The sequence below is a fragment of the Amblyraja radiata genome, chromosome 17, assembly GCF_010909765.2.
Source record: "Amblyraja radiata isolate CabotCenter1 chromosome 17, sAmbRad1.1.pri, whole genome shotgun sequence".
Taxonomy (NCBI): Eukaryota; Metazoa; Chordata; class Chondrichthyes; order Rajiformes; family Rajidae; genus Amblyraja; species Amblyraja radiata.
In genome coordinates, this window is record NC_045972.1 from 12,979,290 (window position 1) to 12,999,363 (window position 20,074).

Consider the following 20,074-nt stretch of genomic DNA (forward strand, 5'->3'; position numbering starts at 1 on the left):
TTTAGCTGGATTCGGTTCTGGAGAGGGAGGTCTGTGTGGTGGACGTGTTCATAAGATCTAGGAGCAGAATCAGGCCATTTGGCCCATCAAGTCAACTCCATCATTCAATCATAGCTGATCTATCTCTTCCTCTTAACCCCATTCTCCTGCCTTTTCCCCATAACCCGACACCCGTACTAATCAAGAATCTATCGCCACCTTAAAAATATTAATTGACTTGTCTGCCACAGCCGTCTGTGGCAAAGAATTCCACAGCTTAATCACCGTCTGACTAAAAAAATTCCTCCTCTTCTCCTTTCTAAAGATGTGTCCTTTTATTCTGAAGCTATGGCCTCTGGTCCTAGACTCTCCCACTGGTGGAAAAATCCTCTCCCCAGTCACTCTATCCAGGCCTATCGTGTCGTACAATCCCACTGACTCCCCTGGCTATCTGGACTACACTTCTTCCCACCCTGATCCTGTAAGGACTCCATCCCCTACTCCCAATTCCTCTGTCTGCGCTGCATCTGCACCCAGGATGAGGTGTTCCAAACCAGGGCATCGGAGATGTCCTCATTATTTAGGAAACGGGAGTTCACGAAAGGTCACTGGAGTGTAGATCCGCACCCACGTGACTGCAAAATTTAACTGGAGTACATGCGTCACTTCCGGTACATGTTAGTGAATGGGAAAACACGCACTTTCACACCCGTTAAAAACATCGAAACCGGCCAGTTTTTGAGCTGCAATTTACTGTGCCAGTCGGGGTGACCGTGAGGCACAGCTACCTAAATTTACAGTCCAAAAGAAAGATAGAAACTAAGGTAAATTCAAGAGGGAGCTGAAGGTGCAAAAACAGCGGAAGTGCTTAGCGGACATTTGCCGTGGAGATTTAAAGATCGAAAATATCGGGAATTATCGCGATTGCTCGCTGCATTTCATCAAAAGTAAGGCATTATTGACTTTTTATCTTTATTCATTTGTTATATGAAAAGTTTTAAAAGTGAAAAATCCGTCAGTAAAATTGCAAAATCGCCCATGGTTCTCAGGTGGGTTTTAACATGCAAAATGAAAACGCTTCTGAAGCTCCATTTACCATTTAAATAATCGTAAACTATCAATGCGTTTTGAAATAAATTTTACTCAGATGCAAGCTAAGGAATGGGATAATTGTCAGCTGTTAGTTGCCAAAATATATTTCTCAATGTTTCTTGTTTAAAGCCTGCACAATCACCCAAACTACTTATTTATTTATTTATCATCTAATAACAGACAAGCCTGCAGCATGGAATGATGTCAACAATCCTGATTGGGCACCCACTGTGAGCAGGATAGACAATGTGCACAAGAACGCCATGCACGTGCAACAAGAAGAGAGTATTAAAGTAGATTATAGCATTTTGCATGTTAAAACCCACCTGAGAACCATGGGCGATTTTGCAATTTTACTGACGGATTTTTCACTTTTAAAACTTTTCATATAACAAATGAATAAAGATAAAAAGTCAATAATGCCTTACTTTTGATGAAATGCAGCGAGCAAACGCGATAATTCCCAATATTTTCGATCTTTAAATCTCCACGGCAAATGTCCGCTAAACACTTCCGCTGTTTTTGCACCTTCAGCTCCCTCTTGAATTTACCTTAGTTTCTATCTTTCTTTTGGACTGTATATTTAGGTAGCTGTGCCTCACGGTCACCCCGACTGGCACAGTAAATTGCAGCTCAAAAACTGGCCGGTTTCGATGTTTTTAACGGGTGTGAAAGTGCGTGTTTTCCCATTCACTAACATGTACCGGAAGTGACGCATGTACTCCAGTTAAATTTTGCGGTCACGTGGGTGCGGATCTACGCTCCAGTGACCTTTCGTGAAATCACCCTATATCCCGTAGCTCCACTCTCACTCCCCATCCCCCCACTCATAACAAGGACAGAGTCCCCCTTGTCCTCACCTTCCACCCTACCAGCCGTCACGTACAACAGGTAATCCTCCGACATTTTCGCCACCTCCAACAGGATCTCACCACTGGCCACACCTTCCCATCTCCTCCCCTGTCTGTTTTCCGGAGAGACCGCTCCCTCCATCTCCCTAGTCAATTTGTCCCTTCCCATCCAAACCACCCCCTCCCCTGGTACTTTCCCTTGCAACCGCAGGAAATGCTACACTTGTCACTTTACCTCCCCCCTCGACTCCATCCAAGGACCCAAGCAGTCTTTCCAGGTGAGGCAGAGGTTCACCTACACCTCCTCCAACCTCATCATTGCATCTGCTGCTCTAGATGTCAACTGCTTCTCATCGATGAGACCAAGCGCAGGCTTGGCAATCGCTTCGCCCAACACCTCCGCATAGTTCTCATCAATTAACCTGATCTCCCGGTGGCTCAGCACTTTAACTCCCCCTCCCATTACGATCGGACTTTTCTGTCCTGGACCTCCTCCATGGCCAGAATGAGTCCCACCGCAAATTGGAGGAGCAGCACCTCATATTTTGCTTGGGTAATTTACACCCCAGCGGTATGAACATTGACTTCTCCAATTTCAGGTAGTCCTTGCTTTCTCCCTCCCCTTCCCAGCTCTCGCACAGCCCACTGTCTCTGCCTCTTCCTTTCATCATCCCCCCCCCCCCCACCCCCACATCAGTCTGAAGAAGGGTCTCAACCCAAACGTCACCTATTCCTTTGTTGCATAGATGCTGCCTCACCTGCTGAGTTTCTCCTGCATTTTTGTCTACCGTCCACCTTAAAGAAAAATGTCGTAGAAAAACAATTCTGTGACAAGGAAAAGGGACTAGGGGGCCATAGTGTTTCACACACACAAGAACAATGTTATTATTCCCAAAATATGTTTACAAAATAACGTGTTTTTTTTAGCTTTAAGTTTATTTGTGTTACAGCAGGTTATTTTCTCCAAAGAATGTTATGTTTATTTTTGTTACTGCAAGCTGAACATACTGTTTCATGTTACATTGAATGTGGAAACAAGGAACTGCAAGTGCTAGTTTATAAACAAAAAGAGTGCTGGAGTAACTCAGTGGGCCAGGCAGTATCTTTGGAGAACATGGAAGAGTGATGGAAAACGATGATTTGCCTTCCACAGCCTCCAACCTCATCGTTCCCCAGCTCTGCCCTGCCAGCTTCCACCTTCTCCCGAAAATTTACAAGCAGAACTGCACTAGCAGACCCATTGTTTCTACGTGTTCCTGTCCCTCTCTGCTCATCTCCACATACTTCGATTCTATGTGTAAGAAAGAACTGCAGGTGCTGGTTTAAATTGAAGATAGATTAAACTGCTGGAGTAACTCAGCGGGTGTGGCAGCATTTCTGGAGAGAAGGAATGGGCGACGTTTCAGGTCCAAATGTTCTATTCTCTCATGCACCAGTCATCATTCCATTTGCCTTCGGGATTATTGGCTGCATTTGAATGTCGATCAGGCAAAACGTTCGGTTTCTCTCTGTGTATGTTGTTAGACCTAACTATCTCCAGCATTTTCTGATTATATTTTATGTCTTTGCATATCCGTTTTCACAATTTTCATTCCCACCTCAGGAACAGTTTTATCCCAAGAGCTATAGCGGCTCTGAACCGGCCCAAATGAGTGTCCCCCCACCCACCCCCTTTGGACAGTCTCCCTCAGATGGTCACGTCAATCAATTCAGCTTGCTTATTTATGTATTGTATTTATTTACCTTTCTTGTTCATCAGTGGAGCTGCACACGAAATCTCGTTGCACTGACGTGCAATGACAATAAAAGATATTATTATTATTATTATTATTATTATTATTATGATCAACAAGTTTAACTGTGGTACATTTGGGTCCCTTCATCCAAGTCAATAATGCAGATCATGTGTTATAAGGGGATCGAGCACTGAGGTGCCTTATGGTACCTGACATTAAAACCTGCCAACAAAATAAACTACTGGACAAACCCAGCAGGTCAGTGAGCCTCTGTGGAGGGAAATGAACATAAACGTTTAACTTGCCAGCCTGAAAATGACCTATTTATCGTGCCTGTCTTTCTGCTGGATAGTCCCGCCTCTATTCACGCTCAGATGGCATCTACATCTATGTCTTGAGTTCTGACTTAAACAGTGACCTACTTAAAACCACACAATGCCTTTTTGCAATTCAAGTGCATGGCAGCTGCCTTTTACATCCTTGTTACCAAGAGTTATAGAGTGATACAGTGGGACAAGGCCCTTTGGCCTAGACTGGCCAACATGTCCCAGCTACACTAGTCCCACCTGCCCACGTTTGGTCCATATCCCTCCAAACTTGTCCTATCCATGTACTTGTCTAACTGTTTAAGCGTTGGGATAGTCTCAGCCTCAACTACCTCTTCTGACAGCTTGTTCCATACACCCACCACCCTTTGAAAACGTTACCCCTCAGATTCCTATTAAATCTTTTCCCCTTCACCTTGAACCTATGTCCTTTGGTCCCCAATTCCCCTACTCTGGGTAAGAGATTCTGTGCATCTATCTGATTTATTCCTCTCATGATTTTATAAACCTCCAAAAGATTCCTGCGCTCCAAGGAATGGAGACCCAGCCTACTCAACCTCTCCCGAAAGCTCAGACCCTCTAGTCCTGGCAACATCCTCGTAAATCTTCTCGGAACCCTTTCAAGTTTGATAATATCTTTCCGATAACATGCCCAGAACGGAACACAATACTCTAAATGCAGTCTCACCGACGTCTTATACAACTGCAACATGACCTCCCAACTTCTATACTCAATACTCTGACTGATGAAGGCCAAAGTGCCAAAAGCCTTTTTGACCACCTTATCTACCTGCGACTCAACCTTCAAGGAACCATGCACCTGCACTCCTAGATCCCTCTGTTCTACAAAACTCCCCAGAGGCCTACCATTTACTGTGTATGTCCTGCCCTTGTTAGACATCCCAAAATGCAACACCTCACACTTCTCTATATTAAATTCCATCAACCATTCCTCAGCCCACCTGGCCAATCGATCCAGATCCTACTGCAATCTTTCACAACCATCTTCACTATCTGCAAAACCACTCACTTTTGTATTATCAGCAAACTTGCTAATCTTGCCCTGTATGTTCTCATCCAAATCATTGATGTAGATAACAAATAGGGTGATGGTGGAAGGTTGCTTCTCGGACTGGAGGGTTGCTTCTCAAACAGGGTGATGGCGGTGGATGACAAGCACAGGATGATGGTGAAAGGTTGCTTCTCGGACTGGAGGCCTGTAACTAGTGATATGCCTCAGGGTCCGGTGCTGGGCCCAGCACCGAACCCTGAGGCATACCAATAGTTACAGGCCTCCAGTCCGAGAAGCAACCTTCCACCATCACCCAGTGCTTCCTTCCATGAAGCCAATTTGCTATTCCTTCAGCTATCTCTCCTTGGATCCCATGCGATCTAACCTTCCAGAGCAGCCTACCATATGGAACCTTGTTGAATACCTTTAAAAAATCCATGTATGCAACATCGATAGTTCTCCCCTCATCGATCTTTTTGGTCACATCTTCAAAAAACTCAATCAGATTTGTGAGACATGACCTCCCACTCATTAAGCTAACTGGCCTATAATTTCCTGAACCTGTCTCTTGTTTGTAGTTTCTTCTGTGATAAGTTCCGTCGCTCATTTTCCAATATTATTGGAATTCCTGTATTCTACCATGAAGGCAGAAAAAAAGGATGTCTGGCCACAGCATCCTCTGCTGTTTCCTCACTTCTCATAATTGTATTATCCCCGAAGAAGCCAGCATTCATTTTAATGAGTGTCTTCTTTGCCAGCTTTTACTGATAAGTTTTGTGTTCCTTTCTAGTTTATGCTCTGTACTCACCAGCTCAAATCTGAAATCTTTTTTTCTAATTTGTCATTTTAAGTAATTCATGACTACTGGGAAATTGGGAAATATTGCCAAGTTGAGCTTGTCATGTGCACAAGCACAAAAATAGATATGTGAAAAGAAAGAGATTAGTTAAAACAAATGTAGGTCCCTTGCAGTCAGAAACAGGCGAGTTGATCATGGGGAACAAGGATATGGCGGACCAATTGAATAACTACTTTGGTTCCGTCTTCACTAAGGAAGACATAAATAATCTGCCGGAAATAGCAGGGGACCGCGGGTCAAAGGAGTTGGAGGAATTGAGTGAAATCCAGGTTAGCCGAGAAGTGGTGTTGGGTAAATTGAATGGATTAAAGGCCGATAAATCCCCAGGGCCAGATAGGCTGCATCCCAGAGTACTTAAGGAAGTAGCTCCAGAAATAGTGGATGCATTAGTAATAATCTTTCAAAACTCTTTAGATTCTGGAGTAGTTCCTGAGGATTGGCGGGTAGCAAACGTAACCCCACTTTTTAAGAAGGGAGGGAGAGAGAAAACGGGGAATTACAGACCAGTTAGTCTAACATTGGTAGTGGGGAAACTGCTAGAGTCAGTTATTAAAGATGGGATAGCAGCACATTTGGAAAGTGGTGAAATCATTGGACAAAGTCAGCATGGATTTACAAAAGGTAAATCATGTCTGACGAATCTTATAGAATTTTTCGAGGATGTAACTAGTAGCGTGGATAGGGGAGAACCAGTGGATGTGGTGTATCTGGACTTCCAGAAGGCTTTCGACAAGGTCCCACATAAGAGATTAGTATACAAACTTAAAGCACACGGCATTGGGGGTTCAGTATTGATGTGGATAGAGAACTGGCTGGCAAACAGGAAGCAAAGAGTAGGAGTAAACGGGTCCTTTTCACAATGGCAGGCAGTGACTAGTGGGGTACCGCAAGGCTCAGTGCTGGGACCCCAGCTATTTACAATATATATTAATGATCTGGATGAGGGAATTGAAGGCAATATCTCCAAGTTTGCGGATGACACTAAGCTGGGGGGCAGTGTTAGCTGTGAGGAGGATGCTAGGAGACTGCAAGGTGACTTGGATAGGCTGGGTGAGTGGGCAAATGTTTGGCAGATGCAGTATAATGTGGATAAATGTGAGGTTATCCATTTTGGTGGCAAAAACAGGAAAGCAGACTATTATCTAAATGGTGGCCGACTAGGAAAAGGGGAGATGCAGCGAGACCTGGGTGTCATGGTACACCAGTCATTGAAAGTAGATGCAGGTGCAGCAGGCAGTGAAGAAAGCGAATGGTATGTTAGCTTTCATAGCAAAAGGATTTGAGTATAGGAGCAGGGAGGTTCTACTGCAGTTGTACAGGGTCTTGGTGAGACCACACCTGGAGTATTGCGTACAGTTTTGGTCTCCAAATCTGAGGAAGGACATTATTGCCATAGAGGGAGTGCAGAGAAGGTTCACCAGACTGATTCCTGGGATGTCAGGACTGTCTTATGAAGAAAGACTGGATAGACTTGGTTTATACTCTCTAGAATTTAGGAGATTGAGAGGGGATCTTATGGAAACTTACAAAATTCTTAAGGGGTTGGACAGGCTAGATGCAGGAAGATTGCTCCCGATGTTGGGGAAGTCCAGGACAAGGGGTCACAGCTTAAGGATAAGGGGGAAATCCTTTAAAACCGAGATGAGAAGAACTTTTTTCACACAGAGAGTGGTGAATCTCTGGAACTCTCTGCCACAGAGGGTAGTCGAGGCCAGTTCATTGGCTATATTTAAGAGGGAGTTAGATGTGGCCCTTGTGGCTAAGGGGATCAGAGGGTATGGAGAGAAGGCAGGTACGGGATACTGAGTTGGATGATCAGCCATGATCATATTGAATGGCGGTGCAGGCTCGAAGGGCCGAATGGCCTACTCCTGCACCTAATTTCTATGTTTCTATGTTTCTAAACGAGGAACAGTAACAATGAAAATCTTGTAGGAATGTAGATGGTGTTGAAGCTGGTGGTGTGGGACTTCAGGCCTCTGCTGTCTGCCCAATGGTAGCAGCGAGAAGAGAACATGGCCAGGAGAGTGATGGATGCTGCCTTCTCGAGGCCGCGCCTTATGTAGATGCTTTCAATGTCTGGGAGGCTGTGCCAATGATGGACCTATTATATTTTATAAAGTTAGATTTTTACACAATAAAATAGGCTACCTTTCAGCGTGTTTAAGAGCATGGTAAACTCCTAAAACCTAGCCAAGAACCACGGACATAAGCTTTCTTTGACTTTTATTGTTTATCCATAAAACATGAGTTGATTGGTTCATGCTCCTCACCACAATTCTGTCAAATCTTAATTTCAGATTTATAAAAATAAGATGGCATCTAATTATTGATTATTTCAAAGCGGAACCTTGACTTTGAAACATACTTCAAATTACAAGTTTGGCTTATGAGGAAGAATGTACGCTTACTGAAATGAGCAAAGAAATTGTGGTTATGGTTGGAACTGAAAATGAGTAAAAATGGATGCATCACCATCAAAATGATTGTTGCTTAATGTAATTAATCTATGTTTATACCAAATAAGCAAGATGGTGGTGATTGAAAGATACAGCATATAAACAGTTCTTCGGCCTGTGCCAACCATTGATTACCCATTAACACTAGTTCTATGTGATCCCACTTTCTCTTCCATTCCCATCACACCAGGGGCAATATACAGTTTAGTTTAGAGATATAGCATGGAAACAGGCCCTTCAGCCCACCAAGTCCACACATCAATCACCGTTTTACACAAGTTTCGTTATCCCACTGTCTCATCCACTCTCTACACAATAGAGGCAATTTACAGAGGCCAATTATACTAACCTGCACATCTTTGGGATGAGGGAGGAAACCGGAGCACCCAGAAGAAATCCACAGAGTCGCACGGAAAACCGACAGCATCCATGGTCAATATAGAACCTGGGTCTCTGGTGCTTTGAGGCAGCGGTTCTACTGGCTCCACCACTGTGCTGGGTGTGGATGGAGAGGCTGATACGAGGGTGGCACGGGGAAATGGTGACAAGAAAACTCTTCGATCAATTATAATTAAATAGAAAAGTATGTTGGACCTGATATCTCAAAACGCAAGAATAAGTCAGCTTTTCCACAGATGCTGGCTAAAATTTGTGTCTTCACGACAAGAGATTTATAGTAGTTTGTGTTTTTATTGCTAACTGGCCATGAATGTAATTTATTTGGATGCAGGAAAATTACTGCAAGAAAAAAGATCTCGCACACATTTTATTACTGGTAAAAATGAGTCAGGAATCTAATGTTGATATATTTACAGTTAACTTAATCATTTAAGTGTGAATATATCTGACCTGACAAATAAGTTTTATTGATTTGGATCAATTGTTTGCCTACATTGACATGGACAAAGGAAGTCTCTCTACTGAAACAAACTTACATAATAAATAGTATGGATAAAATGTGATTTTAATTGCAAAACACAGATAGTTGTAAAACTGTTTTGGCATCAGCAACATACAGAAGGAAGCTAATCAAACACATTATCATCCTTTACTATTTTGGAAACTAATGTTACCAATGATTTAATTCTGATCAATACGATACAATGCATAGATAATCAACCTCACTACAATATAACTTATATATTGTTTTTAACTTCCTCATGACTTTTGTTATGGTGCATTCACACATGGATTCACATTCCTTCGTATGTTATAGTTTGTGTTTTGTATGTGATTTTTGAATAATATAAATTGTATTTTGCTTTAGCTTGCATGAGGTGTGAGTGGACCTCAAAACATATTAAATGCACTTTAGGGTCATTATTAACACATTTGTAAATCCTGGGTTGGAAGTGCAGAAATAACACATTTTATTGGAATGTCAATCATATTATAATACTTAATAATTAAAAAATGTCTTGAGATTTCATTCTCATTAAGTATCTATTCATATTACTGGAAATGTATGCGCTAGAAAATGAGAATATGAAACTCAAACTTAAGTCTGCAGTTAGTATGGTAAAGTGAAACAGAAAATGCTGGAAATGCTCGTGTTTAACTGAAACATCAACTTTATTTTTTTCCCCACAAATGCAGCCTGACCGACTGAGTACATCCAGCATTTTCTATTCCAGCATCTGCAGTTTACTTATTGTTTCTCATTTACAATATTAAACCACATATCTTGCAAGTTTTTGAATAGATACAAAGTTAGAATATGCTCCAAAGTTTGAACAGCTCCATTTATAAAGCTTCAGTATCCATGCAGTACTGTCAGTTGTATGAATAATAATTGAAGAGTTTAGATTTTTCATTAAAACAACTACAAAATTGAGGTATTGCTGCTTTTGTATCTCTTTATAAGGAACTGCATTTTCAAGTTAGTAGGATAAGTTAAAATTTGTAACTTCAATTTCTTTGTACAAAACTCAGCCTTGATCTGTTTTCTCATTAACCCCTGATGTCGAGTCTTTGCTGCCCCTTCTTCCAGGTGGACTCTCTGTATCTGTGATGCTTTTTTCCCAAGACGTATCTGATGCAGATGTAACTACAATTTCAGGAGGTATTTGTTGTTGTTTCTCACTCTTGCTTGAAGATGAAAAACCTAAATAGATTTAAAAAGATATAACCTGGATCCATGTACTACAAAAATATTAAGGAATTTCCTTGAGCAGTTCCACCGGGTACTTCAATTATGGTTCATTTGAATTCTAATTGTATTTGCCTGTCTTAGATTTATATAACTTTACAAAATGATCAACCTGCTTTATAATTTTCACTTTTGTTTTGGTGGGGGTAGGTTTACTAGGTACGGGGATGCAGATGTCAAATACCGAAAAGCCCCAGGGCGTTTTGGCTTTAATGTTTAGATGGTGCTACCGAACTCTTAAGTAAACCTCACTAAAATAAACCAGTCACCACTATCCTACTATTGACACAAAAAGCTGGAGTAACTCAGCAGGTCAGACAGCATCTCTGGATAAAAGGAATAGGTGACGTTCGGGTCGAGACCCATCTTCAGACTATTTCGACCCGAAACATCACCTATTTCTTTTCTCCAGAGATGCTGTCTGACCCGCAGAGTTACTCCAGCTTTTTGTGTCTATCTTCAGTTTATACCAGCATCTGCAGTTCCTTCCTACACAATCCTACTATATTCACCCTTCATTTTAAACACCTTCATTTATATACACGAGGTAATTCAAGTCTATAATTTTTACAAATTTAAAATGTATATCTCTGGCTGATTTTGGAATGGAGGCAGCACAAGCTCACCCCACAAAAAAAGTATCTGGATCAGAAGAAATACATTTTTGTTAAGATAAGATTTGAAGGTAGATATGCATGCTTTCTTTAAATCATGCATGATATCTAATGAGTTTTGTAAAGCGGAAAACAGCCAGAGAAGAATTCCAACCTATGGCAACTTAACATTATAAAGCCTTGAAGAAAAGTACTTTCTCGCATCTTTGGTAAAACTGCTTGGATGAAGATCTAAATCGGGCGGTTCGCAAAATTAAGTCTGGTTCTGGATCTAGATATCTGAAATTAAAATAAAGGGCAATATGTCTTCAATAGCCTTCCAATGCACAAAAATAAATGCCTAATGGTATTGACAATTGTTATAGATCATTTACAGAGAATAGTTGTGTATGTTACAACTAATTGTAGCTTGGTTGCTTTGATCAATATGACAATGTTGGGAAAGCACCATTTCAGTGGTGTAGTGCAACCTTTCAGCAGATCCCTCAACAAGAAGACTGAGGAATCTGAGGTGACCACGAGGCTATTGAACACTACGATCTCCAACTAAACTCCGAATTTCCTTGATTGCACTAAGGACTTTGGGCTTGTTTATGTTTTTGCGCTATATTGCTTTTTTTTAGATTCATAGATTCATACAGTGTGCAAACTGGCCCTTTGGCCCAACTTGTCTATGCCGACCAACATGCCCCATCTACACTAGTCCCACTTGCCTATGTTTGTCCCATATCCCTCATAACCTTTCCTATCCTTGTACCCATCCAAATGTTTTTTAACTAACTGAATTACCTTTTCGGGCAGCTTATTCCATATATAGTACCTACCATCCTTTGTGTGATAAAAGTTGCTCCATATGTTCCTATTAAATCATTCCCCCCTCACCTTAAACCTATGTCATTTATCTTGATTTATTGAACTTTATTTATAGAAAATTATGGCATCTATTGAGTACACTGTTTACATACCTGTTGTGCTGCTGCAAGTAAAAATGTCATAGTTCCGTTTTGGGACATATGACAATAAAACACTCTTGACTCTTGAATTCCAAACTGGAATATCTTGCATGATGGAGCTATTGATAGTTTTTGCAGTAACACAGCAGGTAGTGCTGCTGCCTCATAGCTCCAGTGACTCAGGTCCAATTCTCTGTCCAATGTTATTCTCCTTATGAATGTGCCTGTTTCACCCACGTTCATCAATCTCCCATATCCCATGGATGTGTTGCTTGGTTAGTTAATGGGCTACTGCAAATTATAGCTGGTGTTGGTGGGAGGTGGAAGAATCAGTTGGTGGAGGAGGGCGGGAGTCAATTAGTAGTATGTGAGAGAGAGCAGGGTATAGGGAAAGAAGTGGGGGAATGTGATTGATCTGAGAACAGACAGATTCTGGCAGAATAAGTGCCTTCTTCTATATTGCAAAGAAAACCATGATATGAGAATATTTCGAGAAAGTAACAGACAGATCAGAATGGAAAGTGCCGCTGCTGTAAATTAACTACGTTTTCCAAAGCACTTTGATATGACTAGTGAATTAAGTCAGAAAGCAGAATCAGTACAAAGAGAAGAATGACAGACACAAAATGCTGGAGTAACTCAGCGGGACAGGCTGCAGAGAAGGAATGGGAGATGTTTCGGGTCCCTGCATTGAACTTCAGAGGTAATCAGAGAACAGTATATCGTTCTGTAATAATAAGGATCTGCAGATGCTGGTTCATACCAAAGATGGACACAAATTGCTGGAGTAACTCAGCGGGACAGGCAGCTTCTCTGGAGAACGTGGATAATATATCATTCTGGTTGCCATTTTATAAAAATGACATTGAATAATTGGAAACGTTGTAAGGGAAATTTATACAAAAATAATACCAAAAATACCAGACTATATATTAGAGGAAGGATTAGAAATGAATGAAGTGAGAAAGAGCATAACAAGCGGCAATGGATATCAAATAGCCATGAAGAAATGCAATTAGGAATTCAGGAGAAACTTATTCACTCAAAGAACGGCACGAGAGTGGAACATTGCCTTACATATTCATTGAAGCAAATAGAATAAATGTCTTTAAGGGGAGGGATTACATGCATGTTAGACAGAATAGAATAAAAGGTGATTCAGGTAATAAAAGACAAGGAGCCTAGACTGAAGCATGGTTTAATTGGGCCAAATGACCTGTTTCTGTGCTTCTCGCATAAATGGGTTTCCCCTTCTCATCTTTGATTTTTTTGTACATACCATTAAATTTGCCTGATGTGCTTCTCAATCTTTCCAGGAATAGCTAAAATCATCTTTATCTACTCTAAGATAGATGGACACAACATGCTGGAATAACTCAGGTAGTTAACTCGGGTAACTCAGTAATTCAGGTACCATCTCTGGAAACATAGAAAATAGGTGCAGGAGGAGGCCATTCGGCTCTTCGAGCTAGCACCACCATTCATTGTGATCATGGCTGATCGTCCCCTATCAATAACCCGTGCCTGCCTTCTCCCCATATCCCTTGACTCCACTAGCCCCTAGAGCTCTATCTAACTATCTTAAATCCACCCAGTGACTTGGCCTCCACTGCCCTCTGTGACAGGGAATTCCATCAATTCACAACTCTCTGGGTGAAAATGTTTTTTCTCACCTCAGTCTTAAATGACCTCCCCTTTATTCTAAGACTGTGGTCCCTGATTCTGGACTCGCCCCACATTGGGAACATTTTTCCTGCATCTAGCTTGTCCAGTCCTTTTATAATTTTATATGTTTCTATAAGATCGCCAATACTCCAGATGTGGTCTCACCAGAGCACTATACAACTGCAGAAGAACCTCTTTAATCCTATACTGAAATCCTCTTGTTATGAAGGCCAACATTCCATTAGCTTTCTTCACTGCCTGCTGTACCTGTAAGCCAACTTTCAGTGACCAGTGTACAAGGACGCCCAGGTCTCGCTGCACCTCCCCCTTACCTAACCTAACCCTAATGAGATAATAATCTGCCCCCTTGTTTTTGCCGCCAAAATGGATAACCTCACATTTATCTATATTATACGTCCACGTCACCCTGCAACCTCCTAACATCCTCTTCACAGTTCACACTGCCACCCAGCTTTGTGTCATCCGCAAACTTGCTAGTGTTGCTCCTAATTCCCTCTTCCAAATCATTAATATATATGGTAAACAGTTGCGGCCCCAACCGAGCCTTGCGGCACTCCACTCGCCACTGCCTGCCATTCTGAAAAGGACCCGTTCACTCCTACTCTTTGCTTCCGGTCCGCCAACCAATTTTCTATCCACGTCAACACCCTACCCCCAATACCATGTGCTCTAATTTTAGTCACCAGTCTCCCATGCGGGACCTTATCAAAGGCTTTCTGAAAGTCTAGATACACTACATCCACTGGCACCCCTTCATCCATTTTGCTTGTCACATCCTCAAAAAATTCCAGAAGATTAGTCAGCCATGATTTCCCTTTCATAAATCCATGTTGACTTGGACTAATCCTTTTACTGCTATCTAAATGCCCCATTATTACCTCTTTAATAATTGACTCCAGCATCTTTCCCACCACCGAAGTCAGGCTAACTGGTCCGTAATTCCCCGTTTTCTCTCTTGCTCCTTTCTTGAAAAGTGGGATAACATTAACTATCCTCCAATCCACAGGAACTGATCCTGAATCTATTGAACATTGGAAAATGATCACCAATGCGTCCACTATTTCTAGAGCCACCTCCCTGAGGACCCTGTGATGCAGACCATCAGGCCCAGAGGATTTATCATCCTTCAATGAGAAAATGAATAGGTGATGGAATCCTTCTTCAGACTTTATCCACTCTACAGTTTCTTCATTTCATCTTGGAATAAGAACCCTGTATTTGCCTGTCCACCTAAATAACCAAACAACCACATCCTTGGGATCATTCTGGTAAATCTTTTGCACCTCCCATAGGCTTTCACATTATTTCTAAAGTGCTGCCCCAGTGCAGTTCTAAAGTTCAAGATAACTCCCCAGATTTAACCTCTGCTTGTATTATCAAAGCCAAGGTTGTGCACTTTATTAGCTTTGTTCTCAACCTGTCCTGCTATTATAAATGATTTACGTGATCCAGGTCTTTCCCTCTTCCTGCCTACCCTTTGGAAGTGTGTCCTGTATATTGGCCCAGAACGTCTTGTCACTGACATGCTGCTGCACAAGCACGACAGCTTTCTCCAAAGAGTTATCAAGTTTGCCTTGTGTGCATGAGTGGATGACGCAGTCAACCTAGGCCTGTACTTCATCCTCCAGCACCTAGACCACCAGGGGACCTAGGCAAGGTTTTTCAGCTCTGCATTCAACACCATTGTGCCAGAGCTACTACACTCCAAACTCTCCCAGTTGACTGTGCCTGAACCCCTCTGTCAGTGGATCATCAACTTCCTGACAGACAGGAAGCAGCGTGTGAGGCTGTGAAAGCACATCTCGGACCCGCTGACCCTCAGCATAGGAGCACCGCAAGGCTGCGTACACTCCCCTCTCCTTTACTCACTCTACACCAACGACTGCACCTCCACAGACTCCTCTGTCATTCTTCTCAAGTTTGCGGATGACACAACCCTGATTGGACTGATCCAGGATGGGGGAGGAATCTGCCTAAAGACAGGAAGTGACACAGCTGGCGTCCTGGTACCATCGCAACAACCTGGAGCTCAATGCTCTTAAGAGCTCCCCCTCCCCTCCCCCAACTCGCCATCATCAACACCACAGTCACATCTATGGAATAATTTAAGTTCCTTGGAACCATCATCTCCAGGGACCTTAAATGGGAGGCTACCATCGACTCCACTGTCAAAAAGGTCCCAACAGAGGATGTACTTCCTGTGGCAGCTGAGAAAACACAATCTGCCACAGGCAATGATGGTCCAGTTTTATACCTCCATCATAGAGTCTGTCCTCACCTTCTCCATCATGGTCTGGTTTGGCTCAGCCACCAAGCATGACATCCGGAGGCTGCAGCGCATCATTCGATCAGCCGAGAAGGTTGTTGGCCTCAACCTTCCCCCCATCGACGAACTGTACATTGCAAGGGTCAGGAATAGAACGGGTAAGATCATCTCTGACCCCTCTCAACCTGGCCACAAACTCTTTGAAGCACCTCCCTCTGGAAGGCGACTCTGCTGTCAAAACCGCCACAGCCAGACATAAAAACAGCTTTTTTCCACGAGCAGTAGCGCTGCTCAATAACCAAAAGTCTGTAGCCTCCTTTTGCTCTGGTATTTTATTTCATTCTTTACACGTTTAAATTGTAATGTTTTATTTTTAATTGTTTACTGTATATCATGTTGTTACTTGCGAGCAAAGCACCAAGGCAAATTCCTTGTATGTATACATACTTGGCTAATAACATTTCTTCAAAAAATGTATTCAATTATTCAATTCAATTCAATTTGCTGAGAGAAACCAGTTTTGTTTATTCTCCAAAAATAGACACAAAGTGCTGGAGTAACTCAGCGGGTCAGGCAGCATCTCTGGAGAAAAAGGATGGGTGATGTTTCAGGTCGGGACCCTTCCCCAGACAGGCACCCATCCTTTTCCACCAGAGATGCTGCCTGACCCGCTGAGTTACTCCAGCACTTTGTGTCTGTCTTTGTATTAAACCAGCATCTGCAGTTCCTTTCTACACACATTGTTAATCTGTTAATCTATGTAAGGTGTCCTTGAGATGTCTGAAAGGCACCCAATAAATAAAATTTATTATTATTATTATTATTGTTTATTATCCATGTGATTGTATTTTATATGTCTGTTAAGCTGCTGTTAAGGATTTCATTGTTCTGTTGTCAGTACATATGGTAATCAAATAGTCTTGGCACTTGACTAGATCTTCAGCGACAAGGTCCTCTATGCTGATTAGGACAGCCATGGCATAAAATAAATGATATGGGGAAAGGGGATCAGAATAAGTGTAAAAGAAAAGGGAAAGAAAAATTGCCTTTTGGCTCATCCACACCCATTTTAGCTGGATGGGAAATTTGTCAAAAAATGGATGTTCCTGAAATTTAAAACATTGATATTACTATCACATATTTAAACCAATTATATAGGCAAAATCAAGAATCTAAAAACACTTCATTCCACTGCATGTGACAGGGAGTGAAGCAGTGATTCTCGTAGGATTGGTCTATCATTGTGCCTACACTCTTGAATTGAGAAGAATAAGAGATGGTCTCAGAGAAATGTACAAAATCTTATGGAACTTTGCAGTGGAGATAAGGAATTGATTTTTCTATGGATAGGATTCCCAGAGACAGGTCATATATCAATGAAAGGATTTTGCTACTCATAAGGGAGGGAATAAATGTCTTCATTTAGAGGACAGAATATTTGAAATTATCCAGCTGTGGACTCCAGTTGTTGATTATATTAAATGTAGAGACTGTGGATTGTTTGCTATTAATGAAATCCAGGTAGGCAGTGGAAAGTGGCACTGAAGTACATTAGAGGAGTAGATACTGAGTGGCCTATTCCTGCTACTATTTCTTATGTTTCTATATGGGGCTGTTCCTATCACTGCGACTTCACACATCTAAATTAAACTTCATCTGCTATGCATCGCTCTGTTCCACCTGCCTTGTGTAGGCATAGGTTATTATTTAATTTTGTTCATTCACTGCTAGACTTAACTAAATCTGGTTTATTACTGTCTAATAAGGCCTGTTCTATTGTTAGATCTTAGGAATATTGTTGCAATAAGCCATTCTGAACACAATATAAATGTTCTTAATTAAACTTATGACACATCAAGCTTCAGTTGTCAGAATTATGGTTGAATTGATGCTCGACAACTAATTACATCAGCTGAGCAGAAATCTACTCTACAGATGATACGATTTTTGCGGGAAGTTTTCTTTGAGGCCAGTAAGAATTACCATAGCTTCAACACTGATTCCTGGGTGTCATGGTACACCAGTCATTAAAAGTAGGCATGCAGGTGCAGTAGGCAGTGAAGAAAGCGAATTGTATGTTAGCATTCATAGCAAAAGGATTTGAGTATAGGAGCAGGGAGGTTCTACTGCAGTTGTACAGGGTCTTGGTGAGACCACACCTGGAGTATTGCGTACAGTTTTGGTCTCCTAATCTGAGGAAAGACATTCTTGCCATAGAGGGAGTACAGAGAAGGTTCACCAGACTGATTCCTGGGATGTCAGGACTTTCATATGAAGAAAGACTGGATATACTCGGCTTGTACTCGCTAGAATTTAGAAGATTGAAGGGGGATCTTATAGAAACTTACAACATTCTTAAGGGGTTGGACAGGCTAGATGCAGGAAGATTGTTCCCGATGTTGGGGAAGTCCAGAACAAGGGGTCACAGTTTAAAGATAAAGGGGAAATCTTTTAGGACCGAGATGAGGAAAACATTTTTCACACAGAGTGGTGAATCTCTGGAATTCTCTGCCACAGAAGGTAGTTGAGGCCAGTTCATTGGCTATATTTAAGAGGGAGTTAGATGTGGACCTTATGGCTAATGGGATCAGGGGGTATGGAGAGAAGGCAGGTACAGGATACTGAGTTGGATGATCAGCCATGATCAAATTGAATGGCGGTGCAGGCTCGAAGGGCCGAATGGCCTACTCCTGCACCTATTTTCTATGTCTATGTTTCTATGATTCCAAAACCTAGGCTACAATCTCTGTTTGTTCATGGATACCTCCTGAGCTGCTGAGTATTTTCAGTACCTTCTTCGATGAGAGAATAAAAACTATGCAAATGGGTCCTGGTATTTGGCTCATTCAGATTACAAAATTGTATTTTAGGTAACAGATAATCTTTTAAACCAATGGCCTAATATAAATGTTTGCAAACTGTTGTACATCTTTGGGTGTATGTACAATATATTCATGGGCATCTCTACTGAGAAAAGTGGGGAACAAATCCTCAGCATCCTCTCCTGCGCTAACACAAAGATATGATGCTGCTAGAGAGGGTTCAGAAGCATGTTGCCCAGGATGGAGCAGTTACGAGGATAGTTTAATTTATTGTCACGTGTACCGAGGTACAATTAAAAACTTTTTGTTGTGTGCTAACCAGTCAGCAGAAATACAATACATGATAGGAAAAGATAGATAGGAGAGACTAGGTCTTATTTCCCCGGGAATGGAAGTATTTATGATGGGACAAGATTTTTAGGTATGGAAAATTATGAGGAATATTGATAGGGTAGACCGAAGGAAACTTCCCCATAGTAGAGAAAGATTAAATCAGAAGGCATAGATTTAGGATAATGGGTAAGAAATTTGAAGGCATCACTTTTCACCCAAGCAGCATGGAATATTGCTTGAGAGAGCAGTGAAAGCAGTCATTGACTGCCTTTGAAATGTATTCAGACGAGTACCCGAATCACCTGGGCATGGAAGGCTGTGGACAAAATGTTGGACTGCAGGATTAACATGGATGGGTTCCCAGTGTGGACGCGGTGACCTGAATCGCCTGATTCTACATTCCATAACTCTAAATTCTCAACGCAATATATTCTCTGTAACGGTGAGTTTCCCGGTTGATTAAGTGGAAAAAGTTGTAAAAGTGTTTTATGGAATGTATAATTGGATACAGGCAGGTGTGCACTTAAAAAGGGGAAATATGCAATAAATTAAAAAGTATTTGGAACTAAATGCGTGTAGTTTTTTTGTTTTACTTTACCCATGCTCTTTTTCAAGCTGCTGCGTGAGATACCCATGGACTAAGGTGAGATGCCCAGTCAGCCTCTGTGGCCACTGTTGCCAACTGTTGCACCCTTTGTCGCGCCTGCGGTGACGTCGGCCGAGCACACACACACACACACCCCCCCCGTCACATGACGAGGGGCGGGGTTCTTTTCACCCTCTGTGGCGTCCCAGTCAGGGGGCTGAGCCTGACGTCACTAGCACCACTGTCGTGGCATCGGTGCGGTGACGTCGGCCGAGCACACACACACACACACATTTGTCACGTGACGAGGGCGTTCTTCCCAAAGCTCGATGATCTTTGGTTCGTCCCCCC

At 42.1% G+C, this 20,074-nt stretch overlaps 1 long non-coding RNA gene across 1 annotated transcript; it reads right to left on the reverse strand.

Annotated features, from left to right (window-relative positions):
• Positions 1-9,260: 9,260 nt before the first annotated feature.
• Positions 9,261-19,928, reverse strand: LOC116982509. Its single transcript, XR_004414478.1, has 2 exons — positions 19,736-19,928; positions 9,261-10,418 (listed from the first exon to the last, which is right to left on the reverse strand). It is a non-coding gene; the product is annotated as an uncharacterized LOC116982509 (long non-coding RNA).
• Positions 19,929-20,074: the final 146 nt, after the last annotated feature.